The sequence below is a fragment of the Gavialis gangeticus genome, unplaced genomic scaffold, assembly GCF_001723915.1.
Source record: "Gavialis gangeticus isolate Ggan-Ray unplaced genomic scaffold, GavGan_comp1, whole genome shotgun sequence".
In the NCBI taxonomy this organism is placed as follows: domain Eukaryota; kingdom Metazoa; phylum Chordata; order Crocodylia; family Gavialidae; genus Gavialis; species Gavialis gangeticus.
This window is the reverse complement of record NW_017729022.1, coordinates 17,474,427-17,482,288: the sequence shown is the minus strand read 5'-3', so window position 1 is coordinate 17,482,288 and position 7,862 is coordinate 17,474,427.

Here is a 7,862-nt window from a genome sequence, read left to right as displayed (position 1 = left end):
TTGTGTGGCATTCTGTGACACCCTTGAAAGGATCTCAAGGCACTGCAGGGTCCCCTGACTGAGAATCACTGATATAAAACAGCTGTTTTATCTAACTTCTTTCTTAAAATTCCAGTAAAGGAGTGTTTACAGCATCCCTGTGGATAGGTAGTGGGTAATCTGTCCCATTATTTCACCACTTTAACAGATAGAACATAAGAAAGCTTTTTCTGATAGTATCCAACCTAAATCTTTTTACTGCAAATTAAATTGATTTCTTCTTTTCCTTCCTCTATTGTGCAGGAAGGAAAAATTGATCATTGTGCCCTTGATAACAAGACTGTTACCATACCATTCTCCCCTACCTTAAGTCTTCTGTTTCCTAAACTGAACACACAACAGTTTCTCAAGCCTCACTCAATCCTCTAACTTTGTAGAACTGCATAATTATCTCCCGTACAACATTCCTATTAATACATGCCAGAATGGGATTTCCTTTTTTGCAATAGCATCACATTGTTGACATACTTAGTTTGTGATCCCCTAACTCTAAGCTCCTATTTTGTCTCATGGCAGCCTTTCCTGTTATTTCCCATTTTGTATTTGTGCATTTGACTTCCTCCTTCCTAAGTGTAGTGCTCTGCACAGATTCCTATTAAAGCTCATTTAGTTGATGTAACATATTCCACAAGGGCTGCATTTTCAGACAAAAAAAACCTAGGTGTTACATGGGAAATGTCAATTTTAAACAAAATAAAGTTGTTCTGTGTACTACTGTTAAAAATAGCGTTACTATTGCAGCCTGGGCAGTACTCAGTTACTCAGTTATATATCCGTTCTCCAAATGAAGGGATGTCAGCGGGTGCAGGTGCACTGTGGGAGGCATAGCTGCTTGGCTGTGTGTAGCTCTCCTCCTCTCCCTATAGAGGAGAGCCAGGACACACGATGGACCTTAACAATGTACAACTGTAATAAGATACAAAAGTTACAATATTAATATATACATAAAATACATTAAACATGTGCAATATCTATCTATCTATCTATCTATCTATCTATCTATGCAAATACACTCGAGGAGCCCCTGAACCACTCTCAGGGTCCTGTCCTCTGAGGCCCTCTGCAGTGGAACCACAGGCCCTGCTTCCCCACTCAGGGGGCCCTCAGGGATAACTCTGGGATTGGTTTAGGCAATGAATAGTAATAGGGCTAGCAGTGGCAAGTTAGTGATTAAATACTCATAACAGGGTCCATCAAACATATATATACAGTCATATACAATAATACATGCAAGGTTTACAAATGAGTAAGCACGGGATTTACAAATAAGACACAGTAAGATGCAGAATCTTGGAGAAAAGCAAGGAAAAGCAGGCTTCATGGGCGCAACAGCTGTGCCCCAGAAAGAATTGATGGGGTGGGGGGGAGGGAGAACGATAGAAGGAATACCTTGATATTCTAAGGGACACTTCTTTAATCCTGCTTAAATCACCCAGTTGGCCGGGCCTCAACCTGGGAATCCTCTTCCCTCAGGGGACTTCCCCCCAGCTGCTTGCCACCGAACAGAGGGCCCTCCTACCCTGTAGGAATTCCCTTCCCTGGCAACTCACAACTCCTGTGGGGCCTGACGAGATTGCTCTCATCTCCCGGGGCAAGGCATCTCCTCCCTCGGCAAAGGAGCCTCAACTGCTCTAGGGCCGTCCCTGCCTTCGGCCTGCTCTCGGCCCTGTGCACCATCCCATGCACCAATGGCCCTCTCAGCCCTGTGCGCTGTCCTGTGTACCATATCCCTGCCTTGTGCAGGGGGTTGAGGGTCCACACTGCCCAGTGTGGCTCCTGGGGTCTTGGTCCACTTCTAGACTCTCTGTGAATCGACCCGACCTGGCTATTGTCTGCCCCGTCTTGTGTAGGGGTTGAAGACCTGAGCTGTCTTGTGCAGTGCTGGGGTCTTGGCCCGCTCCTGAACCCTCCATGCACCAATCTATGAACCATTGCCGCACTTCATGGAGGGGCTGGGGACGCAGCCACTTGCTGCTCCCTGTCCAGCAAGGTGTCTTTTAGGGCAACTGCTCCACTCTGCTGGTCAGGTCCGCCAGCTCTTCTCAGCCCTTTTCAATGTCCCTTATCAAAGTCACCCATATGCCAGGCCCGCTGTCTTTCTATCCCCCTCGGAGGCTCTTCCTCCAGCTTGGAAATGGACCAGTCAGAGAGAGACATGACTAGTCCCCTCTTTGGTCCATCTTTTCACCTCACCTGTGGGTAGGGGCAGGGCAAGCCTTTCACTTTGCCTTTCCTGATTGATGAGGAATGCCCCACCAATCACTTGAGACCTTTTCGAGTCAGTGAACTGGGTTGCTGCCAGCAAGCCTGCCACTATAATTGAGAGGTGAGGATTTTTGTGGGTAATATCTTTTATTGGAGCAACTGCACAGTTGACAGGACTCCAACACTGTAACTGAAAGAGGAGAGAAAGACAGACATGTATCTAGTTTGTACGAGAAGATATTGTCTGCTTAGCTTCATTTATTCTTATATAATAAAGGGCTTAGTTTATCATTATGCTCTTATGCTTTTGTAGCACTCTGGTTAGTGAAACAACCAAATCCGAGTGCAGAGCACTGCCATGATAGCAGGGACGGGGTGGGGGGGCAGGCCAGTGACACTGGAGGCAGCAGCGGCGTGGGGTGGTGGATGGCAGTGCTCTGTCCCTGCCCACCCCCATCCCACTCCCCACCACCAACCGGCCTTCTTGATGGGCAATTGGCTAGTTTCTTCATATAGAGTTAGGCCTGAATTCTGATCAATTCCCATTGATTTCATAAGGTAGAAATATTTTAGTCATTGATCACAATGAGAGTTAAAAAGGTGGATACCTTTGAGGATCCAATCTTTAGTCCATTTCTTCTGTTGTTTTTATGATATCTCCTACAGCACAACATTTATTTAATAAAAAGTTAATTATAAAATAGAGCTTGGTAGGAGAGAATGATCAGGTTTTAATTGGGGTAGCACTTTTCTGAAACTATTTGTAATTTATTTTTATTGAAATTGATTAGGTTTCAAATTAAGTGTTTCTCATAGATTTATAAAACTAAGCCTTCTTTTTTCTTCTTTGAAGTTACATAATTGTAAATGTTGATTGTTTAATTGACCCTCCAATCATGCACTTAACTTCCCACTTAACCATATGCAAGACATGACTTGAAAACATTAACAATCCTTACTAAATGTGGATTGCCTTAGGATGTTCAAGTTTATTTGTAATGGAGGCTAATGCCGTGTTTAGATGAATCCTATAAAAGTTGAACTTTTTCTGCCTTAGGCAAAGCTTTCAGAGAGAGTTCATATGGTTTTTCTGGTTGTAATCAGTGCACTCAAATTATGCATAATTTGGTTTTCACGGTTGGGTTTTGGATCACATAGTCAAGTATAATTACTACCAAAAAGGAGATTTCCACATGTACCTTGGGACATTCACCATGGACTTATGACACACTAGAAAGAGATTCACAATTACTAGGAAATTATTTAAGAAGATTTTATTGTTTTCCCTCATGGGCATGTAAAATTGCAATGAGTAATCATAGCAATTGCAGTAAATGGCCACTAGGTATTAGAGCTATTATAAACTAAAACTAGGATCAATTGGTATTTATATATTCAACAGGGAGAGAAAAAATGCCCCTTTAATTACAGTCATTTCCCGCAGTAAGGTTCATGATATGGGAATCTAGAGGACCACAATATGGATTGAAATGAAAGAGACATAAATAAATAGGGTTTTCTACCTCTGGTGTGGTTAAGGGTCTCTTGCAACACCAGAACAGGTATTTGGGGCAAGCCTCTCTAAAGCCTGCTGCAGGGTATTTTGTGTATATGAGACTTCTCCTCCCCCATTCACAGAAAAGCACATATGGATCGGAGGGTAGTGGTGGTTGCTTGTTTTTATTTTTCAGCTGAAGACGTATGTGGGCTCCATTGCCCCATCCACTCTCCAGCTGTGGCCAGGAAGGGAAGCCATTTAATTTTTGTTATCCTCTTGTTAGAACCACTTTCCTCTGAATAGGCTGTATACACAGTCTGAGTAAATAAATATGGGTCTAGGGATTTTGTGCCTTGGATTGTAACCTAAATTACCAGTTAATAATGTTCCTTACAAATAAAGATGCACTAGTGAAAGGATCATTATGCTTTTATGATCAATGTTGTTGGCTGTTTCCTAAGTCATTTAATCTAACTTTGTTGAGTAAAAAAAATTGGAAACAATTAGACTAATATTTAGGCTAGCTGGTAATCTAAGTTTATATTGGGAAGCACACAATCCCATATATATTGCCATAGAGAATATAATCTTTTGGGGGATGTGACTGGCTATTCCTTTTGCCCTTCTGACATGAATACTAGCAGATTTAGCCATGCAGTAACAGCGTCTCATAGTGCAGTAAACATTCCTTTGAAAACTGACTAAACATTAAGTTTAATTTATATGCCTCAAACATTTATGGTTATATCAAAAGCATTATATATCAGTTGCCACAAAGTATGGTCTTGATTTAATCCAGGGCAACTATTTTACTGTATTTAAACTTGGTTTTACTTAACATTAATAAAATAATATCTGCCAACTTCTGTCTGATTTAGATTGTCTTCTTAGAGCTAGGTTACAAGACAGCAGTATATTAATTTACTTTATTTGAAGGAGTTAATGTGGAAAAAAATACTTAAGGATGTTGTACAAGTTAGCCTGTCTAAATTTAAAGTGCTTTTCAAGAAATGCAGTTTTGGTTTTGATCTTGCTTTTACTTTAAATAAAAGCATCAAGGATCACACAAACAAACTTGAGATGTCCTAGAAAATCATTCAGCTTCCAACTAACATGGTGAAAGTTTCACTATACAAAGTTTTTCCCACGTTTCCGCCTAGCCCAGACTCTTGAACCATATCAGTTTGATAAGGGAATAGTTTTTCAAATGGGACCTGTTACAGTAGATAGTTCTTGTTAAGGAAAAGAAAGAGTCCCATCCCAACCAGGCCTCTGACAAAAAGAAAGCCCCAAAAACTCTCTCCTCTCTTTTATTTACTCATGAAGCAATGAAGACTGAGCAGTAAACTAATTGAAAAGAGGGAGATTCCCCCTAGCTTGAGGGGTAGGGTGCTAGCTAATTGAGACACATCATTGTCTCAACTGGCCCTGAGGACTTTTCAAGATAACTCCTTGTGTGAACAAATGCTCATAATCCTGTGCCCTATCTTAACAGATACAGATTTTTACAGGATATAATGTTTAACTACCATCAGGAGAAAACAAAGTCCAAATGAACAATTTTCTTAATTTTTTAACCTTATTCAATTTATGAAGCTTCACATATTCTTAACACTTTGGCTGTATAAAGTTTCCTAAACCTGTGGATTGATTCTTTTAAATCCTGCCTAATGACTCAGAAAATGATTAAGGCTTGTCTTCTTTAGCATTTTAAGGCCTGGTTATGCTGATTGCTTTCCTCAGTTGGGCTACCTCTTTTTCCTTTTTCACAGTTCACACTTACACAAAATACATCTTTTATTGCTATGATAAAATAGGCACAGAATGTTTTGCTTTTATTTTTCTTTTGCATGTTAAAACTGACAGTTTAATGCTTCTGTTACTACTTATCTATGAGTCACTGCCCTTGCCAACACTCAAGATAAGCAGAGCCGGATTAACCCTTTAGGGGGGCCTAGGCAAACAAACGGGTGGGCCCCTACTTCATACTGTATACTTATATTACTTTTTTCACTCAATAATTATAATATGTAAAATAAGCACAACTTCACTTAGGACCCTGGGGATGTGCCTAGTTTGCCTGTATGCTAATCCAGCCCTGAAGATAAGAAAAGCTTAGTTTTCCCAAACAAGAGGCACTTAACTGTGCATTCTGGGAAATGTAGTATAATGTTATTGAGATTTTAATATTCAGTGTTGCTTTTAACAACATATTTGATAATTTAGTGAGATAGTGTCAAGAGAAAAATCCTTGTCTCAAGATTCAGATTAGTGAAAAAAATATTAACCCCTAGAATTAACACTGGTATGTTTAGATGTACTTGCGTCAAAGAATGGTGATGTCGCAGAGCTGTATAGATCAGGGGAGGGCAACTATTTTGGGTAGAGGGCCGCTTACTGAGTTTTGGCAAGCCATTGGGGACTGCATGACAGGCAGCCCAGGGCAGATTAATATTAATTTTCTAAATTTTTTAGAGGCCCCACAGACCAGATAGAATGGTTTGGAGGACTGCATCTGGTCCGCAGGCCACATTTTGCCTGCCTCTGGTATAGATAGTATGAAACTGAGGCTCTTTGATGCTAGTGCAAGTTTTCCTATTGATTTCAATAGAAGCAGTATTCAACCAATGGTGGATGCTTTTGAAAATCCTTTCTGTCTAGCTTTTTCAGTGCACACTCCAAAAACAGCTGGGTTGAGAGCATTTTTATTTAAAATGGTGTCAGCTGAACCAACTTAATTACTGGTTATGAAATAACTTTTAGTCAATCTTAGAAAATGGTTTTGGAGAGCCATTTTAACATATTTTTGTCCCAATTACAATGACACCAGAAGCACACCAGCTAAAACCATTTTCAAGTGAGTCTTTAAAAAATGGATTCTAACCTGTTTCCTGGAGTTTAGGTGGAGCTAGAAAGACTTAGCTAACAAGCAAGTCTTGGCAGTGCCCTGCATCAGACGTGAACAAACCAAAGATGCTTAGTTGCAAAGCTGTAATCAGATCTTGAGTTGACAACTCTGTGTTCAGGTGTATGGGAGAAGTACATCATTTGCAAGGGTTCCTGAGTGCTTGGCTGTGGGAATGAGAATGGGTAGAGTCTGTGCAAATGATCAGGGCCTAAATATAGAACATGAGTGATAATGAATGTTTACTTTGAGGCATGAGAAATTGCAGTGAGCAATCAAGTTCAAATGTTCAGTTAGTGAATAGGATGGGTTTCCTTTGCACCCCTGCCTCATTCTACCACAGCATCCAGGTGTATGTAGAGGATGAAGCAGGCATCATGTGGGAAAAAAGTAATTATGACTTAAGCATATAATTATTTTTGACCCAGCTTTGCTAGGGCTGTTCAGGAACAAGTCCAGCCCCCTGTGCAAGCTGGGACATCACAGCCTTGCTCTAACTTGTACTAACTGGTGTAATATCAGGGAGAGGTCACTAAAGCACAGCAGCATGTAAAAGCAACCAAACATCCAGGATTTTCCAGGACAGTCTGAAATGTGGTCACTGTGTCCCTGACTCAAATTTGAAAAAAAGGGATCCTGGATCTGCAGCTGGCAGCATCCTGTCAAGGGACTGTGTTAGGGCACTGAAAACTATGTAGCTATGAACTGAGCAATAGTATTGACTTTCGGCTGCTAGAAAAGAGCAGGGGGCTGAGATTAAACCTTTGCACATGGCTCCCCTGATCTTGTGGCATCCACTGAGAAGAGGTGACACAGCAAAGGTTGCTATTTTATTCCTTGTAGGTCAAGAGGCCTCTTCCTAGGCACTGAACATATTTTTAGCTACCTTTGCAGCAGTAGGATGTTGGCTGCTGTGATTCCCCCAGCTTTACCTTTAGATTAGGGTGTCATGTCCTGTATTGTGTCAGGGTTTACTAACAGGAAGACAGAAGAGGACAACAGAAAATAAATGGCAGACCTCACTTGGTGGAGAGGGATCTGGCATAGACTTTTTCAGGAGTAGACCCTCTGAGGAGGGCAGTGGGTGAGGGTACAGGCAGGGAGATGGGTGCGCTGTCAAGCGGTGCAAATGGCGTAACAGGTTTGTAGTGTGCTTTGAGCTGCCAAGTGAACCACAAGAGCCACCTGGCAGAGTGTTGGAGGTGAAGATATATA